The sequence below is a fragment of the Aythya marila genome (assembly GCF_965140915.1).
Source record: "Aythya marila genome assembly, chromosome: 6".
NCBI lineage: Eukaryota > Metazoa > Chordata > Aves > Anseriformes > Anatidae > Aythya > Aythya marila.
The window spans coordinates 24,795,107-24,822,366 of record NC_139047.1 but is presented as its reverse complement, the minus strand read 5'-3'; the positions used below and the strand labels follow the sequence as shown (position 1 = coordinate 24,822,366).

Genomic DNA, 27,260 nt, shown 5'->3' with positions numbered 1-27,260 from the left:
TCAAGACTTGAGATGAACCTGGGTTCTACATTTCATGCCTATGAGATCCAGATCCTGATAGGGATTTTCAGCAACCACTGGCCGAGTGCATCTCTTGGCAGTCACCGAGCCTTGCAGGCACCTGGGTGGAGAAGCAGAGGTGCAGGACAACCCCGCATCTTCCTGCAAGAAGAGACTGCAGGGTGGGAAGGGGCTAGGGATTTTTATACATGTGGGCCACCACATGCAAATGCACCTCTCCAGCACTCAGCTTCCAAGTGAGGCCAGGTTGCTCGTCCTGGCTTTGACTCCTCTGAGCAAGTTCAGCCACGTGGAGCTGGCCTGGATGATTCCCTCTCTTCACCATGCAAGGACAAGGCTGTTGCAGCCTGCCCTGTCTGCAGGGGTAGGTGTCTGCAGCGTGCTGCCGGGCAGACACCCCAGGCAGCTCTCCAGCAGCAAGGCTGAGCCTTGTGAGCAACATAACCACTGCTGCTTGGCACCTGGGAGCGACGCACCGCTCTGCCAAGCTCATGCAACCTGCCTCCCAGTTAGTTAACCCCAAAAGGCATCTCACCGGTGTCATCGCCTGGCTCTGGTGCTAAACAAGCACCTCCGGGGCTCACCTGGGCACCTTGGAGCCCACAGTGCCCCTGCACTGTGCCTGCAGCTGTCTGAGACTGCAAACCCCATTCCCAAGCTCCAGCAGAGCTGTACGTGCTGTCCCACCCATCACAGGCAGCAGCCAGACACGGAGTACGGCTGGGAGAAGGCAAAAAGGCAGTAAGACAGTTAGGGGTCATGATAACACACCCAATTGCTCCATGCCCGTGACTATCTGGAGCTTTCTCCTTTGGCCGCATGCTCCTCTCCCTGGGCTCTCAATCAGTGCCAGCAATAAAAAAAATCTGACCCCAAAGCCGAGAGCCGGCCCCACAAAGGATGGAGAAACACCCGTTGCCCTCTTCCTCTGCCAGGGAGGCAGTGGCTGTAGGATTCTGTCCACAGGCTTTTGCCTCTCCCCACACTTAGCACGAGCCATTTCCAATCTACGTGCTCCTTCCGCTCCAGTGGAGCACGGGATAAAGGGAAGGCAAGTGGCAGGCAGGGGACTGGCTGCACGCAGCCGCCGACGCTGGGGAAGCTGCTCTCGGCTTACAGAATCGACTCAGACACTTCCAGAAATTCACATCAGATATCCACTCTCTCTGAATGGATAATAAATACGTCTGCCCCAATAATCCCGGTGTTATCTGCGCCCCAACTACCGAGTCATACAATAGGGCTACACACCTGATGTAATTTTAATAACGTAAGACCACAAAGCGCAATGGAGCACAATGGTGAAAGCAGACACGGGGACATTGATTTTCAGATTGCGTTCCACTAAAACCATCAGCCTGCCGGGGGCTTATCTGAAATATAAGCAGCCCCAAGCGGAGCACAGGAGGCTGAAGTTCATGCGTTCGGGCTGAGCAGTGCTTAATGTGCCTGCCCCGGTGAATTCTGCACGCAGCCGCTTCTGCCAGCCATAAACAACTGCTCTTCGTGCGGGATCGATGCACCTTCAGCTACAGTTTTAGTAATGGGAACAGCTGGACTTTGACAACGTCCATGCACGTGCAGTAAAACACGGGCTCCTGCCTACAGGGAGAGAACTGAAACTTCTCCTAGCACGGACAATTGCACCGCATTTTAAGGACTTGACCGAACTCCTCGTGCTCAGTAACATAAATTTCAACACCCAAATGCCTTCAGCGCTCACCGACTTTTGGAATCCCAGGGAGCTATTCAGAGCCTCCAGGGACCGGTTCTGTAGGAAAGGGAGTCTCTCTGCTAGCACTTGCTGTCATTTACTTGGTTATCAATCTGGTACAACTTCTCTGACATGGCTTAATTTAGTCCTTTTTACAACCAGGATATCACCAGCACAACCACGTAAGCTGTACTTTGGCTTTCTTTGGGGCAGATAAGGGATCAGAGCTACCTTTCAGGAGCTACTTTCCACTTAGCATACTCGGGAGCACAAGTATTATGTTTCCCTGGCTAAACCGTAAGCCATTAATCCCTCTCCCCACTCACAATGCATAAGCTTCCAAACCCCACACTGAATGGCACTGAGCTAAAATGGCAGGAGCTAAAATGTTAATCTCCATCTCAACACGTGGGTCGGACAGACCTGCATTCCTAGACCTAAAACTGGCATTAGCTAGGAAATTTGAGGTTGGAAGCTGGAAGTCAGGACTTCTTTTCAGGTGCTCTCCTGCCACCAGTGGAGAACTTCCTACTCATTTCTGTAGCACAGGATCATGAAGACAGGTGATTCAGTTACCTATCTGATAAAAACATGACATGGGCATTGATATCACACTGGTGCTAAGCACAACATTTTCTGGTTCTTTTAGAAGTTTCCCAAACACTGCTTGGGGATCAGTGCGCATTACTTCACCATCACCGCCTCTCTGAAGTGCTAAAGAAACATTTAAAAGTGTGCAAACAATTACAGACGTGGGCTTACACAAGAGGGGGAGATGCTTGTCGACTTCTGTCTGTTTATCTTTGGCTGAAATGCAGAGCTGGTCACATTTGGGAACGTACTTGGAGCCTAGGATTTTTCAAAGAACAAGAGCCTCTACAAAGTAAATAAATCAAGAGAGCTCGGCTCACCACTGGACACCTCCAATTTCACACCGGTGCAATAGTATCAAACAAATGCCCAAGAATGATTCATGGTCTAGAAAACACGCTTTTCTGCAGGAGATTTAGAGAATTCAATCTTGTTAGCTTATCAAAGAGCAGGTTAAGAGGAGATTTGATCACGGTCTGTAAGCACCTACACAATATCTGCTATCTGATCCCGGGCAGTTCTTTAATCCGGCAGACAAAGGTATAACAAGATCAAAGCACTGGAAGGTGAAATGAGACAAACAAACTGGAAAGCAGCAGACTTTTTACCTTTTACTCTTTGCCTAGGACTTCAACCTGCCATGTCGTCATAGGTTGTCCATTGCTTGCCCACTCGTAAGTCTGAATTTCTTCTTATAAGTACGTCCCACTACGCTCACATACATTATTGGGTTTAAAGCTGGAATTAGCCCAGGAAGTTCTACGTTCTGTACTTAAACACATTAGCAGACTAGAAGCTCATAGGCCATTCTGGCTTTAAAAATAAAAATAAATATGAAATAGAGTTATGCAAACATGCAGTGCAGTAATTCCACAAAACAAACAATTTCTGGAATAAAAGCCTTTAGAATACATATTGGAGACAAAAGTTGTGTTGATTATGAAACAGCAGGTAAGACCTTCATTTCCTCGTGTCTATATGAGGAAGGAGGTAGTTGGCTCCTTCCACTCATGCAATTTATTTTTAGGCACAGCGAGAAGGTTTGGGGTTTGTTTGGGTGGATTTCTTCTTAACATTAATTTATACCCTACATAATTAATATTGAGGCATCTTCAATACTCCCACACAGGAAAAAACACATTAAAACCCACGAAGATCTTCAGACTTTAGCCTGGAATGCAGCTGACCTTTCCTTCCTCAGCCTTTACAGTTTCTTAGCTTCTACAAATGGATATTTACTTTTTCTTTTTTTTTTTGGAAATCGTCCATTCACAGCGTGCTAAGGGATTTCATTCAAAGCAACACATGCTCCACAGATTAGCAGGCTCTTAAAAATACGCTTGTCTTCTCTTTATGGGCCTGCTCTATTAAAAAGAAGTTAACGGAAAGACACCCATTAGCTTCTGTGGGTATTGGATTGGGGCCTAAATTATTGCTGTACTGAACACGCACAGTCAGAAAGTATTTCAGAGAACATGTGCAGTGCTGCTCTCGGAGTCTGAAGCGGATTTCCCTGAAATCCTTTCCAAACTCCAGTGATGAGAACTGAAGAAGACATCTGCTCTCCCAAGGAGCGGCTCCCTCTAACAATGTGCATCGTTCCCAGTGCACCGACAACGTTTTTTATTTCGCTTATTTAGGGCTTTACACCCTCCCCACAGGCACATGCAGCTATTCTATGCTCCTGCTTCTCTCCTCCCCATCTGACACCGTCAGCTTCTCTTTTCTAGGCCATCACCAGGAAGAGTATTTCAAGCTCACCCGAAGCAGCTCGTTAGCGAACCACCAATTTGGATATTGCGACATTCCTCCAAGGAGACGCACCGCGCCCCGAACACACTCCACATCCACACAGATTCGTCAAATGAACCTTGTGAGGTGAGGAGAAATGTCTTCCTGGATCAAACCATCGCGTGTGATGTACCAAGTACGTTCTGCAGGCTCCTACACATTTCCCTGGCAGGACTATCAGCGGGCTCGCCAGCTCATTACAGAATGCTAATTACGTCCAGTCAAGTGACCTGAAACTGCTGAACAGCAATGAGTTATGTGTGTTTTCATGGGAAACACCAGAAAGCTAAATCTCTCCGCAGTTGGCTTAGAAAAGATTACTTTACAGAGACGTCTGTTCCTTGTCAAAAAACTCCTTCGATTTCTTTCTTTCATGTTGTACACGAACAGATCATTATTGGCTTGAAATTGCAGAATCCATTTCTTCCCCTTAAGAAAATCCATGGTAAGTCTTACTGGGCTAAACTAGTAATTTTAAAAAACTAAATGAAAACAGGCAGAAATAGGTTTCTGAAGATAAACAGAGGTTTAAAAAAATAGTTTCAGTTTTAAATGGAAGCAGGAGCGCAGGCACGGAGAGCTGGATTTTTCTAAGTGAAACCAGAAGCTGAAACCCAGCCGTGTACCATGTAGGCTGCTCGCCCGCTCCCCCTTCCTACAACTACCTCCCCGTTTCCCCATTACTGTGATGCTCAGTCGTTGCCTCTTCTCTTTAATGAGGTACCCGTCCCACCAGCAGTTTGTAGCAGACATCCCCATCAGTGCAAGAGGGCAGGAGCTGATCTGCGCTGAGTGCTCTGCCCTCTGCTCGGGGCTGGGTCTCGCGTACATCGTGCGGCGTCCGTATACTCAAGTCCCACTCCCAACGCAGTGATACTGAAGGGCCAGCACAGAAGCCTGCTTAGATATTAATACAAAAGTCTGAAATTACAGATTCTTCTGGCCACCAGCGGGCTCTGTTCCTACAGCTCTCCCATGACTTTCTTCAATGCAAAGCTCTCCTGAAGGAGATAAGTGCCTGTATTTACAAACAGGGGAACTGTGCACAGGAAAAACTGATAGCAGAGCCAAAAATAGTGGCCCAGCTCCTGAGTCCCAGGCCAGTGCCAGATATCTGAGGCTATGCTTGTCTTTCAGGAAGCTGCTGTGGTCAACTCCCTTTAACTGCTGCATTAGTGTTTCTGAATGTGCTGGGTTTATTTTAAACATCTCCTACCTGAGGAGCAAGCTAGCTTGTGCGTAAAATATGCTAGCGTGCACTTCTGATCTGACATCTATAATATGCTGCATGTTTCATGTGAGAGGAGACGAAGAAAAGCTTTGGGATACTATCTGCCTCCACCACACTGCTGAAATGGCAGAGGAGACAGACATGCATGGGGAAGTCGGGAATTGATTCGCAAATGTGTCCTATCTGTTCCAGTTCTGGTCACATTAACAGCGAGGCTCCTGTGAGTTATCGCTGCCAGGTGTGCCCTGTACCAGTTTAGGGAAAGAAAAACTTCATCCCCGACTCCTAAAGAAGCTCCTACCTTACTAACACTGCTGAAAATGTCTGAGACGTGTCTGAGCTACAGAGTTTAGGGCTAAATTCACCAATATGGGGACAGGAGGCAGCAGCCTCCTCTGAAATCTGCACACTCATCGGGTCTCTTCTTGCCTGGCATTTCGGCTCAGCCCATCTCGAAGGTGCAGCGTTTCTGCTCTGCTCTCCTCACAGCACGAGCTGTCTGACCCCAGTGGCCCGGAGCTGGTCTGGGTGACAAGTGACATTTGACAAAGAGTGACAAGAGAGGACATCTGCAGAGCTAAGGTAAGCAAACAGGGCCCTAAAACACGGGGCCAGGCCCTTACCTGGAATAACAACACTTCGGTTCATGGATATTGACTGCATGAGTTCAGGTTTTGAGGAATGGATTGGGATCACAGCCAAAAAAATGAAACTCGTGAAGGAATACCAAGAAAGTAGGAACTGCCTTCAGATGCACTCAGTTGGTTCCTACAGTATAGGGAATTGTATGGCGAGCTCCAGGCTTCTTTATAAGCTGGTTCCACTCAAAAAATAAATACAGTTTGGTCAAACGAGGGGATCACTGATCTAGAGGGAAGAATGTAGGGCATCCCTGAAAGGAAAGGCACTGTTTGCAGTCACTGCTTTCCAGGGGAAGAATTAGGGTCAGATGCAGAAAGGGGTCAGAGCAGACAAGCAACTTAACATGAGCTCTCAGTGCAATGGGAGCAAAGCCATACGTCAACAATAAACAGAGAGATGAAGCAGGAAGGGCACTTAACTTGAGTTGAAACAGTGCATATCCTAACCCAGTTCGTCTGCCCTGAACAGCAGGGAGCGTTCCCATCGCCAAACGAGCAGCAGACCCAGGAGGGCAGTAACCCCAGCACAGCGAGAGCCCAGAGAGAACATGGGAACACAGCTCGGACGCTCTGACACTGTAGGAACGTCCTCCGGCTTTGTGAAGAGAGAACGTGTGCCTCACCTTGGCACTCACGGACCTCTTGTTTCCTCTGCTCCTGCAGTCAGCACAGGGGATCCTCCAGACACATTGGCTCAGGGGACAGGAAAAGCTCTGAAGCCCTCCGGGATGCACACATCCACATCGGGGTGCATCACGAGGAGGAGCCTGGAGGAGCTGCAGGACTCAAAGCACCCAAAACACGAGCTCCTCGAATTGCACAGGGCTCAGCATGGCACAGCGGGTGGATGGCGGATGGCTCTCGGGATTAAGGGAGCTCTGGGCAGGCGCCCAGCCCATAGAGGCACAGCCAGCACAGCCCACGCTGCTTACTGGTGCAAGTGTTTCCTTACACAGCCTCCAAAAATTTTTTACATCTGCAAGTTAGCAATGGTGAAGCACTTAACAAGCACCTGCTATGAAGCAGAAAGAGTATCGGCTTTCCCTCCTCCGCGGTGCTGTCTCTCTGTGCCCTGAAAAGCCCCCAGCGATGGTGCAAAACGAACCTGGCGGCACAGCTGGAGGTAGGTGCGTGCAAGTGCATGCAGGATACATATATACGCCGTGCCGGGGAGGGCAGGCTGAGCTATCGATGCTGTGTGCGCATACTAAGTGGAGGCTTTGCAGCGCGAGGGGGCTGTTTGCACAGACAAACACAACAGCCAGATTCAATTATTCCCTGCGGATGGCCCTGGAACAAAACGCTAACGCACCAAACTGGGTTTTAATGAGAGGGTCCCATCCCCGAAGACGCGGTGGTTTGATTTAAATAGCAGGAGAAGCAGGGACAGTTGTAGCTGCCCGAATGGAAAATAAATCAGCATCCCTAAAATGTCCAGAATTGCAATGTGGTTTCGCTTGCCATGTGGTTTTACAATTCCAGCTTGCAACTGAGACAATCCAGGTTCAGCTCTGGCTCTGCCTCTGATATCTGCTCTGAGCCCCAGGTCATCATCGTGAAAAGGGAGCTCATAGCAGGCCTTCAGGAACACGTTTTGTGCATGTGCCACAGCTAGTTCAAAACATACTGATAATTTAGGGCAACTATAGCAATAGTTGCCTCTTTGGATTTTGCTCCAGTCTTAGTGGGTTTTTTTTGCTACAATAACGAGAATAACATGGCAGCCGAGATAGCCACTACCTGGTATAGGAGTTGTAAATCTAGAAACTTGCCCAGAGTCTTAGGTTTAGGATCCAACATTTCAGCTTGGACCCACCTTTAGTTTAAAGCACCAAGGAAGAAAATTCAGCATTAGATTGAATGTACTGACGTACAGAGCTCTCCTTTCTGGTCGAAGAAAAGTGATTAGCTGCTCTTTCTTCAGGAGGAAAGTGACTGCTCCTAAAGAAGAGATCAGAAATGCCAATGTGCATTTTCTATGGGATTCTGAATTACATTTCACGGCTCAAGATAAAAATTAATGACCTTCATATTGTGGAGAACGCTGCAACTGGGATCCTTTTTTCTTTTATTTCTTACGCCTTATAACACAGTTTAAGAGTAAAATGTCCTCCCTGATATAATTGTGTTATATCACGATACCAGACGCTCACGGTATGGAGACCAGACAGTAATTTACTCACTAAGGCTCTGATCCAGTTTCCACTGAAATCAATGTAAAGGTTTCCCCTGCCTTGAATGGCTATTGACTGGATCAATCTTTTTGTCTTCATAGCTGGAACGCGGCAATTTTCTCTTATTGTTCTGTGACCTTGCTTTCTCATTAAACTTCACTCAAGGGATTCATAAGATACAGAATACTGCATATGGAAGATAACTCGAGAGATTTATTATGCCCAGTCATGTCTAAATTGAGCAGTGACAAGCAGGCGAACATACTTCTTTTCCAACCGTGCAGTCTGCTGGCCATCACGGGAATGTCAAGTTGTACTTTATGCAAGGTAAGACCTCACATATAACATCTCACCCCCCACAGAGCCACGGAAATCTGTGCAATGGGGTAAACTAAGGACGAGCTGAATGGTGCCATTGCTGGGGTTTGCTGACACTGGTTTGAATTGGGCCCTGAAGCGCGTACAACAAAAGTCGGGCTGTTTGTGCTCTTTTCCTGAACTCTGCTGGGTCACCCAGCCTCTTGCTCTCACACACAACCACATCACTGATCCCTTTCATAAACAGCCACGATCCACGTTCAACATATTCCCCCTTCCAAAAGCTGTCACAGAAGCCTGCCCCTCACTTCTCTAGCGGGCAGGAACCCAAGAGGTTCCAGCCTGGATTTATTCACAACCCATGTCTACGAGCTACTCCTGCGCAACCCGAGTCCTTTAGCTTCAATGGTCCTTTTCCTTCCCTGGTATTAACCCCCCTGATATATTTATGGACACTCATATCCCCTTTCCACCTCAGTTTTGCTAGGCTAGGCAAGCCAGGCTATTTTCATTTCCTCTCTAATGATGGCTCTTCACTCTGTTTATAATATTTTGCACTTTGCAGTACTTTAGGGTACTTGCAAAGGTTTAGACAGATTATTATATTTTACAGCCAGATTAGGCCATTATGACCTCCTGAATTACTCTAGGCGCAGAACACCACCTGTAATTCCTGCATTTTGGCCATAATTTCAGGTTGAACTAGGGTGCACACTTAATAGGCAGCAGAAATACAAATCCATAATAATCTAATGCATCAAGCCCCAGTTGTGCTCAGGTACCAAAATGATCGGGACTTAGTAAAGGACGTATAGAGGGTAGAGCACTAAAAACCAGAGACCATGAAAAATGCTGCATTGTTTGAACAAATACAGTTCTATGACACAGCGAGCATCACAAAGTGCCTTCAAAGTTAAAGTACAGACTTGTTATTCGTCCAACATTCATAACAGTATCAAGCTTTTCTTTACAAGGATGACATCTACAAACAATTCCACTTGTTTTTGTTTCTGTGCAAATATTTAAAAATCATTCCAGGAGTGCAGAGGGAAGACAAAAAAGGAAGAAAACCCAGAGCTGGAAAGGGAAATTGATTAAAGATAAAAGCAAAGCTGACTTCTTTGAGTTTCTCATCCACAATGAGATAAATGCTAATCACACTGGCAACGCCAGGGTTTCCATATTATTTCATACATGTTAACAGGGCGCCAAGAGGTTTTCACATGGCAGAGTATGCTCAGAAGGCTGGCCACCAGACCTGCAGCTGCCACGGGTCAGCCCCTTACTGGGAGAGCTGGGGCACCCGGGGGGCTCCTGCTCCTTTACTCCTGCTCCCTTTACACCTGGCCGTAAGGCTCGCTCCGACTGCCAAGCACCGTGCTCGATGCGTGACGGCTTTGAAGGAAGGGAACTATCTGCAGTGAGGTATTAATTTGGTATGAGCGAGCGCAGCACAACCTGTGGCTTAGCTTTAAGAGGTCCTGAGCACCCATGGCTTCTATTAGCTTCCTCTGAAAGCTCCGAGTCTTCAAAAGCAGAGTCAGCATGCCCTTAGGGCCTGATTTTTCCCCAACCCCAGACGTACTGAAAACTAAAGCATGAGGGTTATCAAAGGAGTGTGTGAAAATGGGCTATATTGTATAGCATACATGAAATTAATACTAAATGTGTACGTAGTGCTCCCTGCAGCCGGTCTGCCAGCGAGATACCAACCAGGACAGCTCTACAATTGGAAAAGCAGATGGGCTGTGATATTTTCATCACAAAAAAAAAACCACAACAGACGAGGCCTTATTGCTAACGGGCCCATGAACATACGCTTCCCCAGGACTGATGCGTTAGGAGCTAAAAAAGGCAAAGCACTGGATAAACCTGTGAAGGTGCTCTCTAGTCTGCAGAAGAGGATCTGTGCATATTGGGATTTCTCCTTCATCAGCCATGTAAACACTGCTGCCATAAGGAACACGAGCGTTGTTCAGTCAGAATCAAACGCCTTCCTGCAATGTCTGGATTTAATTTCCAGTAAGGCTGCACTTTACAAGAACATTTTTTTTCAGTTTTATGTGATTCTGTTTTCCAGACCTTTGTATTTTGACAGAAGGGAGAAAACAGTCCATAACGGGTTTCAGAACCAATATAGCCTAAGGATATAAGGTAAGACATAGATTAAAGATACGAACTGAAGTATCATTCCTACCTCTGCTGCTCCGTACGCTTTTGCGAGTATCATTGCCATTGTCCTGCCTATTCCTGAAAACAATCGTGCTTTAAGACCTGACCATCCCTTCTTGCTATCAGCTTAATTAAAAGCTTCATTAAATGAACTGTTCCACTTTGTATTGAAACAAATTAGGAATACTTACATGACCAGTCAGCTGAGCAGCAGATAATGAACAGCTGAGAGACAGTACCAACCTAAATCTGTACAGCTGTTTAAAAGGCATGAGCATGACTATCTTTCAAAATTTGCCATATCCTTGTGAAATAGATAAATATGCTAATAATACACCCCTCCCACACCTCGGTTTCCCAACCACCCGTGTGCGGTCTGCTGCAGCCATACGGATGCCAGGGCAGACGTGAGGGCAGAAAGCAGGGTCTGCCCTCACCGCATCCAATTCGCAGCTCATCTCACCCGGCGGTGCTGGCAGCAGCACCAGGCAGGTTCACTTTCCACTTGAACTCCTTCCACCAAGTTCCTCTTGACAAACACTGCAGGTGCTTTTTTCTACAACCAGCTGCGAGGCTGATTTTATTGTTGTCCAGAAAGCAACTGCATTTGAAAAAAAAAACAAAAAAAAAAAAAAAAAAAAAAAAAAAAAAAACAACCAAAAACTTCTGCAAAGACATATCACAGAGGAAGCCCTAGCAGTTTCATGAATGCTCATGTAAATGTGCTTTGGCATGGGCGCCTGCACAAGTGAGTCATCCAAGCCCCCTCCTGTTTACTGAGCACTCCTGCCACTCACTCAGCCGACAGACTCTCTCATGTAACGGATCCGTACCACACAATTGTCACCAACAGGCGATGGCCACGCAAAGCTGCAATGAAATACTCTCAAGCAACTCTAAAACTGCAATTTGTCCGCATAAAAGCCTGTGTGTTCACTTTGAGTAACAAATTTATCAAGGCTCGAGCCCTTGTGTGAAGACAAAACCAGAGCAACGTTTGCTCGAAGCAGTGGCTCTGCTTTAGGTGAGGGATACAGAAGCACAGAGAAGCTACCTGGTCAGCAGCAGACTGATTCATGGGTACACTGCCCTAAGCAGTACTTACTTACATTTCCAGGAAGGGTTCTCTCCCCCCCACTACCAAAGCAAGCGATATGAGCTGACGTTGCACATGAGAACAGATTCTCTGTATCTGCATACGGATGCATTTGATAATCTTTAACACAAATCTACCTCAGGGACACAGGTGAATAAGAAGGAATCTGAAACAGACTCCTACTTATTTCAGGAAATCAGACTACAATTCCTCGGAGGGCGTTGAGTTTTCTATTTGTTTTGTTTTGGTTTAGAGAGGAAGAAAATCCTTGCTCCCAGGACGAGGACATGCTGTATGCCAAATGCCAGCGTGGCGCACATTGTTGCAGCCAGCTTCTAAACCCATGAATAAAGACAAGGGCTTAGAGGAAATACTGCAAGAAGTTTAACCACAGTGGGCCGAGGTTAGCCTTGGGTAGGTGCAGGCAACTGCGCTGATGCTAATGGACTTGCACCAGGGCTTGTGCTGGCCCAGTGCCTGCAGCTGGCAGAGCTGAACGGGCAGGCACGGTGCTGGAAGGCTGCAGGCCGGAGGGACTGGACTCTCACCCCTGTAGCTGCTGGCACTGCGCTTCACCAGCACGGATCACATCGGTTACCTCGTGAAGGAGCACCTGCAGGTCTGCCCGTGGCCAGCTCTGAGGAAGGTGGACGCCTGTGTTTCAGTGCTCCAAGCTGGAGGGATGACAACGTGCTCCTCGCTGGCAGAAACCTCCGGCAGGCCTCCTTCCTTCAGCACGGCTCTGAGCTTGGTGTTTTTGTAAGAGAGAGACCACACAGGGATTCTGACATCCTGTAAATGGAAAACTGTAGCTGGTTTCTAAACACGATGAACCCAACCCTGAGTGCCTCAGCTTCAGCAAGGAATGAATGATCGGGCTGAGGGAAAACAATGCGGAGCATTATCAAATTAATTTCACAGAGCGGATCACGTGGGGCTCCCCAGGGGCCCTCCAACGCCCAAACATGATCCCATCATATAGATCAGCGGCACAACGCCTGTCATCAGGGCTAAATTAACTGGTCCCGATTCCCTGGTGTAAGCCCCAGGTCAGTGGGATCCTGATGCAGACTGGACAAATGCAGGATTTGACCAGCTTTGGCTTTTGCCAATAAAAGGGATTTCCAACCTATGTCTGCATGAGTAGGTCCAGTAATACTGAATAATATCGTGCTCCTGTGAGGAGCTCCACACAGGCACAAATGTTACCCATATGGAGTCCCACTGCTTTGAAGGCAATCAGACCCGCCCCATCTCCTTAACGGGGTAGCAGTGACACGCAGGGGGACGTGTAAACAGCCCCATGCAGACTGCAGCAGCAGCACAGTCAAACCAGGAGCGATTTAGGCTGCAGTCCTGCATGGGCACATCTAGAAATGCATCTTTTGAAACATTTGTTGAGATAATGTCCTGAGCAAAGCAGCTTTATCTCGACAGATGGTGAGTACCTTGAGTGCACACACACTGGAATAGTGGAGCACAGCACAGGATCTTGCAATACTGTGGAAATCGACATGAGTTGTGTAGTAGGGATTAAACTAAAGGCATTGAAAGTTAAATGTATGGTCTGCTACCAAGAGCTAAGGATGAAAACTTTCCACCTGCAGCTTCCAGGGCTTCATTACAGCCTGGGTTCCCTGCAGATGAGGCGCACGCTCAGCAGGAGCTACACACACAGCCTGAGTTCAAACTTTGCCACGCTTTATGTTCGTGGACCTGTTGTGATGGCAGGTGATGCTGACTCACGGCTCAGAAATGCTGCTGATGCAGGAGGGAACAGAGGGAACACATGCGACGTAAGAGGTGTGGAGCAGGACAAAGTTCGATAATACAAAGTGCAAGAAAAGGATTTAAAAGCCATCAGGGATATTGTGGATATCACTGGTTAGCAAGACGGAGATTAAGACCGGGGTTTCTAATTGGATTCACAATCACCTGAGCCATTAACAGGGCACAGTTTCTAAGAAGACAAATGAAAACACATTCTTCCAGCAGAGGGAGGAAAGGATGACCTGGTGCTGTGCAGTTCGGTTCTACCTGGGCCCAAAGAGGAATTCAGTCTTGAGTACATTCAGAGGAAAGCTACTCATGCTAGCAGGCATTTTATGAATCTCATGAGCTTGGATTGTTTAGCTTAGTAAAACAAGAGGCGAGAGGGGAGATGATTACTGACTATAAATATATCAGGCATAAAGAGCTATTTAGGTTAGAAGAAAGTGTTCATAAAGGAAAAAGGTGATATGAGCCATCTCTGAATAGAATTACAATACAGCTCGGAAAATATTCCTGACCGCCAGAAGGCTGAGTTTATTTAATGTTTTTCCAGCGAGAGCGGAGGGATAGGACACGTAGCTGCTCTAAAGGTGGGCCTTTCCAGACGCGTTAAGGACTGCACCACACGGTTACTTTCAGGAGCAGGCTGGATGTGGTTTTGGGCAGCCTGGGCTGGTGGGAGGGGTCCCTGCCCATGGCAGGGGGTGGAACTGGGTGGGCTTTAAGACCCCTGCCAACCCAAACCACTCTGGGATTCTGTGAGCTCTGGGGGGCCCCTGGGACAACTTGTGAGGAAGCAGTGCCATTGGGTTCGGCACTATACGGGGGCATATTGCAAAATGATGAACTGTTGCTATACCACGGATTTTCTGTCTTGTCTTACCTGATAGAGCCAAAGGGCATCTTACTTAAAAATTAATAAAACAACCTGGCCAAAGATTAAATCAAAACTACAAGATACGAGGACAGAGGGTTTGGAAGGGAGCAGAGGAAAACAAAAGACTTCAAAAACAGGAGCTAACATGGTACAAAAAAAAAATCCTAAAACAACTACAACCTAAGCAATGGCTATGCCTAGAGAAGGACAAACCAACTGCAAACCTTGTGGTAGCACATTACCCCTCACCAGCTGACTCTGAGTGCTCCTTGCCCACTGCAAATGAGAAGCGAGGCAGCTACACAACCTCCAGCGAGATGCTGGAGAGGAACAGCTGGAGTGGGAAGGTCTTATTCCAGCTTGGTTCCAGCCGGGACAACGCAGCTGCACAGTGCACCAGGCACCAAGGAGTAACCCCCAAGGCTGTGGTCCCACAACACGAGCAATCCCACCAGAAGGTTGCAGGCTGCAGGCAGCGGCCGCAGGGAGCCTTTCCCAACCCCTATAAATCCCGCACAAAATATGTATTTGGGAGCGGGACGCACAACTTGCATGACGTCCTTAGAAAGCCCTAATGAATTTAGTGATCGATGCGCTAAAACTACCGAGTGAAGTTAAGATTTGTTTTAAATTGTTAAATTACATTTGTGAATTAACAGGAGCAGGGCTGAGTAATCGCCGCTTCATGTTCATGTATATTTCATCCAGCTCAATTAAATTCTGCCGCACAACGAAGGGCAGAAAATAGCCGGACAAAATGCTATGGCGAGAATCCGGGTGCCAAGTAATACAGCTCACAAAAGAGGAAGAAGACTGGCAGGAAGGAAATAAAGAAAATAAGCCTGAGATTTATTAAGGAGGCAAGATATGTAGTGCTGCTGGTGGCACTGCCTTGCGCCCAGAGCAGAGTATTTGAGGGCCGTCCTCGGGAGCCATTCCTCCCTGCAGAGGAATAAAGTCATGTCTGGAGTGGGAAACAGCACCTGTTGAACAACATACCATGCAGATGCACAAATATTTGGGGAGAGAAGATAAGGAATACCATAACTAATTGCAGTGCTAGAGAGGATTGCGTGCAGACACAACCACAGGGTATCTGGAGGAGTACAGGGAACAAGGAGAAGTTTTCCTCCTGAGGAGGAAGCCAAACACTGGACCTGGTTTGGGTTCATCTCACTGCCTACCACTACAGTAGAGAGAATCTGTGAAAGAAAAGTGACAGTAGCGTTGGCATCAGGGATTAAAAGGAATCGACTGAACTTTTAGGGCAAAAATATTTTGTTCCATGTCTCAGCAGCGGGTTGGTGAGCTTATTTGTTAGAAGACTGAGGAGGGTAATTTTGCAAGGCTATGGTAGTCGATAGGCCAAAAGTGACTATGGATCCAGATTCTCCAAACTCATCAATCCTTACTCTTTTCTCCACAGACCCTCTCTCGCAGATGTAAAAGCTCAGAAGAAGCAATCACTATATTCCTTTGGTTAGTTTCCATCCGACCCCAGCCGGGGCTCCTCGGGTCCCCGTGGTGACGTTGCTTAGTGCCTACTCACACAAAAGCCCGACACATTTTTCTCTGGAGATTTATTCTCCTATGTAATTCTCCATGGCAGCCAGAATATAAATTGCTCCAATTTGCAATCTGTCCAAGACTTAGGGGCTGAAAAGCAAAGAGACCCGAGGTAGGACATGGATGGATGCTGACCACGACAAGACAGCTCGGATATCAGAATTACATCTCGCCTTAAAGATAATGACTCCTGCAACATCCTACCTCGTTGGAAGAGGAGCTCAGCACATGAATCATATTTAACACCCTCGATCCTGTCCTGCAGTTCTGGTTCTATCAGACTCTCCTCCACTTCGGAGAACCCAGACTATGATGCCCCAGGCCACGACCTACAGAATATTATCACTCCTCTTGAAGCCATGACATAAAGGCAATACTTTTCCATGCCATCAGCAGAGGTGCTGCTACCACAAGCTCCTAGTGCCGCTGGTTTCTCTGCACACATGCTGTCAGATGTATACTGCTGATCGAGCAGCAAGCTCTTCACCTCGGAGAAGTCCACATGAGAGAGACAAAACCTTTTACCCATCCATCTTTCTCAATTTACCAAGCACGCCAGGAGGAAGAGGGAAGCAGAGCTAACTGACCGGAGAGCAGAGGCACGCTGTAACTTTGTGCTGCGCAGGCAGCGCGCTCAATTCCTGCAGCAGACACTTATTTGATCAAAAGTGGTTCTGCTGGCAATTTACTTTTGTTGATCCCACAGAAAAAGAGTTTTATTCTGTTTTAAACTTGACTTCTGCTCGCTGCCCTCAGGAAAATCAAGGCCAGATAAATGATTTTCAGACAAGACAGTTTCTTTTTTTTTTTTTCAGATTCAGAAAATGATTTTGTCTTAATGAATAATACAGGCTCTATTCGTTTAACTTAACGCAGAGCTACAAAGCACCTCTGCTCTCTCCAGGTAACCAAGGACACATGCATTTTTAACACACCTGTCTCAGAATGAGTTTGCAGGGCAGGCAGTCAAAAAATCCATCCTGTAACTTGGATAATGAGATACAGAGCCAGTCGAAACCACTCAACATGCAGCTCCGTGCTGCCATTTCTGCACATTCGCTGTGTAAAGGAGGGCTACACTGTAAAGCATTTGTCTTGTGGGAAAATAAAGAAAAAGAAGAAAAAAAAAGAAAAATAAGCAGTTATGTAAAAGGAGTATTTTCAGACACATCACGTCTTTCCAGAGCTCTGCAGAAACCTGAGACTTCTCCAGGAAAATATAAAGAAACATCATTGGTTCCTCTAATAACATCAAAACACGGAAAATGTAACCAGAGAAAGCTACAGTCTCCTCTGAGCTTGCTGGATCTAACATCAATATTGTCTTGACATGATCCTTTCTTGCTCATTTCTAATTCCTTCCTTGTACCCGCTGTACCCATGCACCAAATTTCTCCTCTCTGCACTCCAACCGCTTGCGTTTTTGACATCACATCCCAGCGTGTTCCTGCATCACTCAGCATCTCCGCCATTTGGTTCCACAGCAAGGCAAATAACCCAGCCCCACATCAAAGCAACAAGTAGGAGCAATCTGAAAACTGCACAGGTTTCAGTAATGGAAGACAGCAAGGAACAAGCAAGGTCTTATTGCCAAACAGTGAGGAAAATTAATGAGGCTTTCAAACGCCCAACTGGCAGTGTTAGTGCGTTAAAAGAATGTAAAAGAGGGGAAAGGACCATCTGCCTGCCAACTATGAACACTCTCTGGCTGGTGCTAAAAACTCCACTGACTGCTGGGCTTGAAATTCAGGTATTAAAGTTTAAGGGATGTGTTCAAGACTTTTATGAAATGAACGTGATTTACACCAAAAGACACAGCCAGTGATGCTTTTTATCCTCTCTTACTTTTACTAGTATTTTTCCTCTAAATGGATTCTCTGGAACTTTGGCCACTGGTAAAATTTCAGGCTTCCAAAAAGGATTATTTTTAATTTACACCGAGTCATGAAATATATGAAACAGGATGATGGATAATTCCAGATTGCTGCTTGGTCACTGAGCTGAAATAAAGGAAAATGGCAGTCTAATCATCAAACCGAATGACGGCAAGGATAGTCTAAAAAGGAGGGTTTTCCTCTGAAGCCATTTGGCTCTACATCCAAATTTAGATCTGACGCAACCAAAAGAAAGGGCTCCTCTGAGATTTGATGGTAGATGAGCATATCCTGAGGATAAAGATACACTGATCACCAATACGACATATGGTAACAACAGCACTATCCACAAATATTCCCAAGGTGTAAAAATCTCGGAAGAGTTAGTCAGGAAACGGGAAGGAAACTACAGAAGGTTTAGGCTATCTGTTAAACAGAGTTCACTGACGGTGAATGTGTACTTTCCCAAGGGAAGCAATAGATGCTCCATCATTTAATGCCAACAAGAGAAAATGCACTGTAGGGAACAGTCCTACATTAGCAAGGGATGAACTGGAGAGGCTGTCAGCTTTTTTCCAACCCTAATTGGCTTACGATTTACTAATGATTCTTCTTCGGGTCAAAAGGCCAATGGACCCCCCACGATTCTGCTTGTGAGTCTGCATAAAAACACGTTACCCAACAGAGAGAGAGCACAACTTCTCCCTGTGCTCCATGCGTATCTGTCACCTTGCCATTGCTGAAGTCGCATGCAGCGAAGTCTTTTTGCCTGAGGTTGTACTTTCCAGCTGATGGTGAGGGTCACTTTAACTACAACTTCTGCTTGCACTTTGCAAAACAGCGGAGCAGTTTTGTCATGTTTCTCTGAGACTCGGTTTGCTTGAAAGCTATGCCTAGATGAAGAAAACAGGCTGTGATTAAGATCTACTGAGATACCTGGGGCAATTCAGGCTCTGTCTACATACACTGTTTGCATTCCTAGCAGCTGTAACACGCTTCCAGCTCAGGCTCCAACTTCAAGACACGCTGTACCAGCTATAAACTCAGTAGACTAGAAACCCATTGCATGTCTTTTGCTGCTTCTGGAAGAAGACATGAGACACAGAAAAGGCACCATGAGCAGTTTTATCTTCAAATGGGACATAGATGTGCTAAGGGAAGTGCCTGAGTTGGAGGAAGCCAGCTATTACAGGTGTACTGCACGGAGAGGCATTTGGAAAAGGACATTTCACCAAGTGTTGAAAACAAAGAAACCTGATGTCACTTAAAAGCCCAGATGGGTTGCCCCAGATGAAGGGAACGAGGGCATGAAAAAGGAACAAAAGGAAGAAGTTTTGCAAGGATTAAAGAATCAGCCATGAATTGCCCGTGGTCAGAGAGACTCTGGGATTCAGAACAGAAGACAAAGCACGGGGAGAAAAGGGGCAGAGATTTGCATAAAGACATATTTTATTTTCACTGGTTTTCTGATAGCTATTCAGCCGTAAAAACAGTGTTAGGTGGCTAGAAACCCTCTGAAAATCCTGTTTCTTTTCTTTCATCTATCACACATCACTAAAGAGATAAATGGTTCTGGCTGTCCAGAACGAGCTGGGATCTAGAAACACAAGAATACAGAACTGGAAAAGACCACATGAGCAAACCAGTTTTGCCTCGTCCAACTGCAGGAAGCTTTTATGCATTTAAGCAGCTGCCAAGTCTTGTACATAATACCTTGACACTCATCTCCAGGCCCAGGCATATATTCCAGAAAGAAAACAGACACCTCAGAACTGTGCCTGAACTCCTGGGCCGGATTTAGAGCCTGGGCTGAAGGCTGAACAGTGAGTGCATGGTCACGATGTGTGGAAGTCAAGGGCACGGTGCTGGTACGTGTCCAGTGAGAGACCCGTACCCTGCCATAACACAGAATTAAAAATAAAAAGCAGACAAGTAAGCACGTTTTTACTTCTTTAGAAACGTGCTGGCTAACTGTAGCCAGTCCAGAAGTTGCTGGTGGTAGTCGAAAATACAGAACTGAAATGCCTGCATTAACACATTCCCAGCTTCAGCAGTGAGGCCTGTGAAGTAGGAAGAGCTGCAGGGCACGCGAAACACCAGATGTTTGCCTGCTGAATGACTAATCGTGCCCTCGCCCTTGGTACAGCCTCTGAGTGGCATGAAGAGACACATTCTTGGCTTCGGCGGCGGCTACCGTGTGCATTCAGCCCCAAATGTCAGTAGAGGCCTGTGTGCTTCAGCCCAAGGTTGGCGGGGCTGAAAGCTCCCGGCTCCCAGGCCGCCCCGCGCAGCGTGCTGCTGCCTGGGCACGGCTCTGGGGAGTGAAAGTTGAGGGGACCGAGTCCAAGCTCCACAGCCCAGGGCCAGGGCAGAGGAAAGGGACCTGCCCCGTTTCTGACGGCACGGATGGGACTCGGGAAGGAACGGAGGTTACAGGGCAAACAGCACCAGAGGAGTTGGAGCTCAGCCCGCTTCCAGCCAAAGAGCCAAAAAGGGAAACGATTCAGCTGAAGCTTGCTCTTGCCTTTGGGGGGGTTTCTCACGGAGAAACCGAAAAGCCCTTCCCTCCTGCACGCACGGAGAATAGCCGTGACCTTTAAGGCCGACCCAGCGCGGCAGCACTTCCCTGCATCGGGAACACGTAACTGCGGGCTGCAAAACACTGCCTCGCCCGCCTCGCCGAAGAGAGCAGCCAAGGCCGAAAGGCTTTTGCTGAGAAGCGGTGGCACTGTGAGCATCCTCTGCAGGCTGCTGCCCAGAAACAGCAGCGTCCGAGGGGTGCCTCTCCCTCCAGCAGGCACAACGCCCCCGCAGGAGGGGCCGAGCTCGGGACCTGCAGTTACGCGAGCCCTTCCTGATGGGAACGGGATGCCAACCAAGAGCGCTCTCAATTTTTCACTCCATCTCCTTGTAAGACTGCCAAAGGTATTAAACAACAAATCTGCTTATTTTCAACCATGACCGCGGTGCAGTGCAGCCAAGTGAAAGGCGGCCAGTGCAGGTGGGCAGCCCGTAAAGCAATACACCCAGCCCCTGGAGAGGGCACCCTGCCCTTACCGGCGGCTATTCCAGCTGCACCGCAGCAGATGCACGGTCCCCATCCAGCTTAAAAAAATACTGGCTTTGGTAGACTCGCTAGCTTAAAGGTAAAATATGCTGTTGGCTCTGGCTTCAGTTGTACAACACTGATATATTCCACCTTCTGTTAAAATGCAGTCTTGGTAGCTCTCCATGTCTGATGCAGTAATGAAAACCAACCTGCTCGTACAGACCACAAGCCATACGAAATGAGAGGAGCCGTGAGCCGGGCATGCCAGTGGGAGTGAAACACACAAACTTGTGAAATAGAAAAGATATGCATGGCTCTTGAAAATACTCGGTTCAGATTAGAAGAGAGGACAAGTATCTTTAAAAGAAAGCCTGATCCAAAACCGAGGGAAGGAATTTTAAGACACCCTCCCTCTCTTTCATTTCAGTGATCTTTGGATCGGGTCCATAGCAGGAGGCTCGTAGCCAATCCACAGGCTTTAAATTCAGGAGGAACAAACACAGTCACTTCTCGGGTAACTTGCAGAGGGCTAGTTCTAAAGACACGGTTTGCTCTCGGTGTTTCAGTCCACATCGAAGCCGGTGCCAGCTAATCAAGTTGATGGGAACTTCAGCCGCAGTTAGACCCTTGCACCGCGCACTTGTAGAGGAGAGAAAGGAGAACATCCTCATTTGCAGCCCACTTCAAAGTCAAGTTAGCTAGGGTATCACGGGAACATGGACCACTGACAAGAGAGCCTTGGCAACTCTTTTGTAATCTCTTAGTCCTGAAAGGAAGCTCAGCAATTAAAGCTGGTGTGTGAGCCTTAATGTACCGGAGAGGTCTGGCTTGCAGTCCCAGTGCTGAGGTTTGGAGGATCATAGCCAACAGCAGCCACAGAGTCAGCAGCTTGTTTCCAGTTCATGAACTCCATACGCAAACTGGATTTCCAGTCCGGGAAGGGAAAGGAAGGGCTGAGGGGAAATAATTCAACTTATCATGCCTTTAGGGTCTATGTTTTTTTTCTTTCTATGTTTTCCGCCCGGGCTGGCACACGTCACTAGGAGCAAAGCCAACTCTAGGCACAGAGCGTGTCAAGTGACTCACCGCCGATCACCGCCTGTTACTGGGAGCACAGGTGTGGAGGAATCTGAGAATGGGAAAAGCACACTTCTTGCATCAAAGGAAATAAGGGTGGCTAATGCCAGCTGCTCTGCAAGTCATTTGGAGCACGAAGTTGAAGAGTTAGCAGCAGCTAGCTGGTGGGAATCTAGTTTTTCTGCAAGCACTGCTCCTGCAGGGTGGGTTTCAGAGATAATGCTGCCAGTTTGAACAAGAACGTCTTGTTTTTTAATAACACACATCTGTCCTTTCTGTTGTTTTGATGAAAGAAAGGGTCATTTCAAATGGAAATCACCAAATATGAGCTGTGCTTTAGACTGATTTTCTCCTATGCATACAACTAATATGCAGAGATAGCAAACCATTTAAAATATGTAGCAATTTTCAGGCAATACTTTAAAATAATGTCTGATTAATTCCCACAACAACTCTAGAAAACGATGTCTTTTTTTCTCTTCTTTTTCTTATGTATTATTACTTCAACTGAGGAGCCTATTGCTGACTCCCATTGTTTGCCCAAGGCAAAGAGAGAGCTGCTGGTAGGGATGAGTTTAGAAGTTAAAACTTACCAATTCCCACACTGGTGTTTAAGCAATCAGAGCACACATCTCTCTTTCTCGCTCAGTTCTTGTTCCTTTCCAACTGTTAACGTGGACCAAAGGAGGTGACATTTTTACAGGCCTACCTGACTCCAAGCACTAGCAATACTTGCAGTTCTGTAGCTGGCCCAGACGAGGTGTTCCCAAAGCTTTACAAATCCTAGAGAAGCCTCCCAATATCTCTGAAGTGCTGTTTGCTTTGTAGGGGGGCTGAGTCAGGAAGCACGATGCATGTGTGGGACATGCTCATGTTCACGCGGGAGGCTTGTAGCACAACCTGATGCTAGCCATGGATCCCAGATGTCTCAGGAATGCTCCAAATCTTCCGTCTAAGCTCTGCCCTTCCTTCAGTTCAGTGTTCAGCCAGGAATATTATCCACAAGAGGCCCAGAAAAGCTGTAAGCTTACAGTGTCCAGTGATCTTAAACAACCTCATCAAGGCTCGACATCCGCACACAGACATTTTTGTCGAGTGAAGGGACCGTTCACAGGAGACTACTGTTTTGATTCTCCGCACAATTTTTTGGGGCTGTGTGCAGCTTAACGTGCATACCAGTTAACCTTTTAACACTGTTAGTTGTCGGTGCCAATAAACTCAATAAAGGAACATTTGAGATCAGTCTCACCTAACTGTAAAATCGATCCTACCTGCCACAGCACAGCAAAGCGCTCCGGCTCCGGCAGCACCATGTGGTTTCAGCTCCTACCCGCACGAAAACACACACAACGCTCTCTGAGATGCTGCAGTCATGCTAAAACAATTTTCGCTAAATGCCTCAAAGAGCTAAGAGATTGTTATCTGAAAACAAAGCGAAAGCATTTAAAGCACAGGGCATTGCATTTCAGACGGATTGCCACTGCTGTTCATGTCACACAGGCAGGGAGCGGCTCCATGCGAAGCGCAGCGGTGCGGCACGAGGTGCTGCTGATGTTTGTGGGGTAACTTCTCATCCCAGAAGGACTTCTGATCTCAGAGAACAAAACAGATCCCATGTACTCTCTCACACCCTTCCACGGTGAAAAGTCGAGGCAAAGAGCTCTCGTCAGACATCCTCTTGGAGCTGGCTTAAACTTCCCGTCCCCGCGCTATCTGACCTCTGAGGGATGCAGAACCTGCCTGCAATGAGGAAATTATTGCCCAATAATCCAGGATGTAAATCTGAATTGCAATAGGTATTTCCTGCTAACTCTCAAGTGGATAGCGTATTGCACAATGAGAACATCTTGCGGTTAAGAGGATTACGCTAAACCACACGAAGGCACCCTCTGGTTATCACTGCAGAACCACGCAGGTGGGCACACCTGAGCTAGGAGACGAGGCACGGGCTGCATTAGCACCACCAACATCCAACAAGGAGGTACTTACCGGTCAGCTGATGCTTGTTCTGCTAAAATAAAGCCTTCAGAGCCCTGAAGGAGAGCCCTTGAGCTAGAGTAAGTATGCAGAGAAAAATAAAAACAACTAACCCTGTCAGCTGCTAAAGATGTTTTTGTTTAAGCAACGTATTCCTTCCTTCACAGTCCATTACCTGAGCAGGTTCAGCTATGTCTAATAGCTCTAGGAACACTAAGAGGAAAGGATTTTTGGAAGTCAGTATGTGTGTGAGACTGGACAGTTTTATGAATTTACCCCATCCAAAGCCAAGCAGACACAAAAAGCTGTCCCCATTCAAGTGGGATCTCACGGCATCCATCCATCAGCTCTGACACTGCCGAGTCTCCCCCAAATGCCACCTCTGTTCACTGCACCCCTGAAGCAAAGCCATGCCATGCTCACAGGGCAAAAGGGATGTTTTGGCTGCTGACTGCAGAGTAAAACCTTTCCTTTCATTAAGGATACGTCCGAACAGTGGCATTTCACTGGCAGACACACTCTTCTGCTCAGTCTCCGGGCTGCCATTTACAAGCCTTGTTCACCTGCATCCTTACCAGGGGCTCTCATTTGGCTGGGGCCTCTTACATCTCTTTCCCACATAAGCAACTCCAGCTCAGAAGATGAAATGATTTAAAGTCAAGCTAATTATCTCAGCAGGAGCAAGTCAGAGCTCAAAATCTGCCCTCCCCTAGTAGGAACTCCTCACCCTGCAGTTAGGGAACGTGAAGCCGCTGATAACTCCTAAACACTCCTGCAAGAAATGGGTTTCTCCCCTGACTTCTCAGGAGTTGCCCCTGTACATACAAAATCCAGGAAGGCTGCACTCCCCTCTCAGCTCTCCTACTGCCTGCACACCCCAGCCCCAAGCCGCTGAGCCTGGCTGGAGACCGCACACATCTCAGTACAGCTTCCCCTATTAACACAACGCGGTGACGTAGCACACTGGCCTTAATTTCTCCATTTCAGTTTATCCTCCTCTAAAAGGGAAAGAAATAATACCCACACAGCATGGTGAAGCACTCTGTAATCCCCAAATGAAGGGTTCCGTAGGTGTGAAGCATTCAGAAGGTGTATTTATTTTCAAACTGCAGAAAAGCCTGCTGCTGCGTTCCCCGGCTGTATTTAGCACACCTCGCCATTGTGCAGATCTGAAGCAGACACCAGGGAAAGGAATGCTGCGATAATCAACTCCAAATCCCGCAATCTATTTGTTCTACTAATTAAAGGAATATTTACTCAGGAAGCAGGTTTACACTAGATGAATAGTTTCTAAGAACAAATATGATTTAATTATGTGTAGATGCAAGAAGCATACTACATATTAAGTAGATAAATTTATGCCCACTAAAAATACAGACAAAAGCGGTGCTTGGCTAAGAATTTTCTATGTTGGAGAAAAGAAAAGGTAAGAAAAGGCTCAGAGAGTTATCTGCTTTAGAATCTTGTTTAAAAGCGATCTGCATTTCTTTAGGAAGAAGAACAAGGTCGTTTCATTTATTTACCACATCTCTGAGACAGCTCCCTCCATCCCTGCGTTACAGGGGGACCGCCAGGCGCGGTGTGGCTACGGGAAGGCAAAGACGCAACCAGCAGCATGAGCTGGGTGGAGGAGTCTCGCTGCCAACAGCAGTTTTCCTTACGAAACCAGACAGACTCCCAGGCTCTGGAAGATGGCAAGCACCGCAGGAGCAACAGAGTAAAAGCAAATCCTTGGTGGGGTTTCTGACACCAAGACGGCAATTTTGAACTCAATCCATGGATTATAGCATACGGTGAGTATTTCTATGGATTACAGCATACAGAGTATTGCTCTAGTTACTGAAAGAGCTGAAACAGAAAAGCAACATAATATTTTGATTTCAAACTTACGAGGCAGAAATGGTCATTCGATGACATTGTAGATTTAAAAAAAATAATCACACATTTTTTAACCTTTACCATAAGTATTCATAAAATATCCATCAACACAGCATTTGGCCTTGCTTTATAGGAAAGAATAATTTCCCAAAAAGGGGAGGAACTACTTCAAGGCTCTTCTGCTTTAACACAAATAATTCATCATGCTTCTGCTGTCAAGCAAGAAAAAGCGACCGTGAGTGCAGGACTCGCATACACTGCCTCCCGCGATCAGCTAAGACAAGTGACTCAACTTCTCTTTGCCTCGGCTTCTTCCCTGGTAAAAAGGAAATTTGTCTGTTCAGGAATCGCATAAAGGGCCATGCAGTGGGCTTGATATATTCCAGCTGGATGAGACACAAAATAACATCACAGCTTTTTTTAATTTCTTCTTCCCGTCCTCTATGTGTGTTACCAAACATAGAGGAGTAACACAGTTCTGGTTGCTTCTTATCTTTCTTCTTCCTGTTGCCTTTCATTTTCTGCACGAGCTTCCTCCCTTTTCAATACCCTTGAAAACCAAGAATCATTTACTGGCACGCCGCCACACTCCGATGTATTATTACCACCTGGTTTCATACCAACCAGAAAGTGGCCTTTTTTGGCAGATTGCTTGTGTCTTTGCACATATGTAGAGGTTCTCCAAGGTATAGATCTTAGCCTACAAGTTTTCTGGGAGTCTTGCTGAAATGCCACGTAGCTTGCCTTGCAGGTGGACGTTCAGAGATTGACATATTTGAAGTGTATCTGCTGGCATTCTCCAATTCCTCCCGAGGTTTAGCTACTGCTGATGGCAGCTGAATGGTGGAGGTGGAGCTGATCCTGTGCAAGGTCAGGGAACGGAGCAGATGATGCGTCAAGATCTGTTTATGGAAGTCTGGCCATTGATACTTTAAATTAGCATCTGACTGTTTATCGGATGCAATTCAGTATTTTATTACTATGTTTAAGTCTCAGCCCTTAGAAAATACAAAACAGGAATTTGGAGGGTATGGGAGAAAGGAAACACAGCCTTTGAAACCCTCTGTGAAACAGAGGGACCAGCAAAATACAAAGTGCTTTGTAGCATTTTGGAAATTAATAGCAGCCCACTTTTATCAAATAAATGCTGTTGTAGCTGAAACAACACAGATTGCAGACACATTTGTAGCTTTCTGTCTTACATAGAAGCCAAAGTTTTCAGGGAAAGATCTTCCTACATCAATCTGCTTTGAAGTGCTTCCTACAATCATGATAATCTGTTCCAGAAACTGGTCATAATAGAAAACACCATTTCAAAGCAGGCTACAAAGTACATTTCCAAAAATGCTTTCAGTTACACCTCAATTGCAAATATGCCACTGAGCCACTTACTTTTTCATCGGGGAGGGTTGGCTGTGATAAGCACGCATTTTCCCCGAT

General features: G+C 46.8%; 1 protein-coding gene across 5 annotated transcripts in view; it reads right to left on the bottom strand.

Moving 5' to 3' along the window:
- The window catches only part of SEMA5B (semaphorin 5B), a 261,113-nt gene that overhangs the window by 222,794 nt on the left and 11,059 nt on the right, over positions 1 to 27,260 (bottom strand). The window contains exon 1 of one of the 5 annotated variants that reach the window (XM_082763902.1): positions 12,348 to 12,436. The exons of the other annotated variants lie outside the window; for them this stretch is intronic. The gene's annotated coding sequence lies outside the window, so the exon portion shown is untranslated. Of the gene's footprint in view, positions 1 to 12,347; positions 12,437 to 27,260 lie in introns of those variants that run through there. 5 annotated transcript variants of the gene reach the window in all.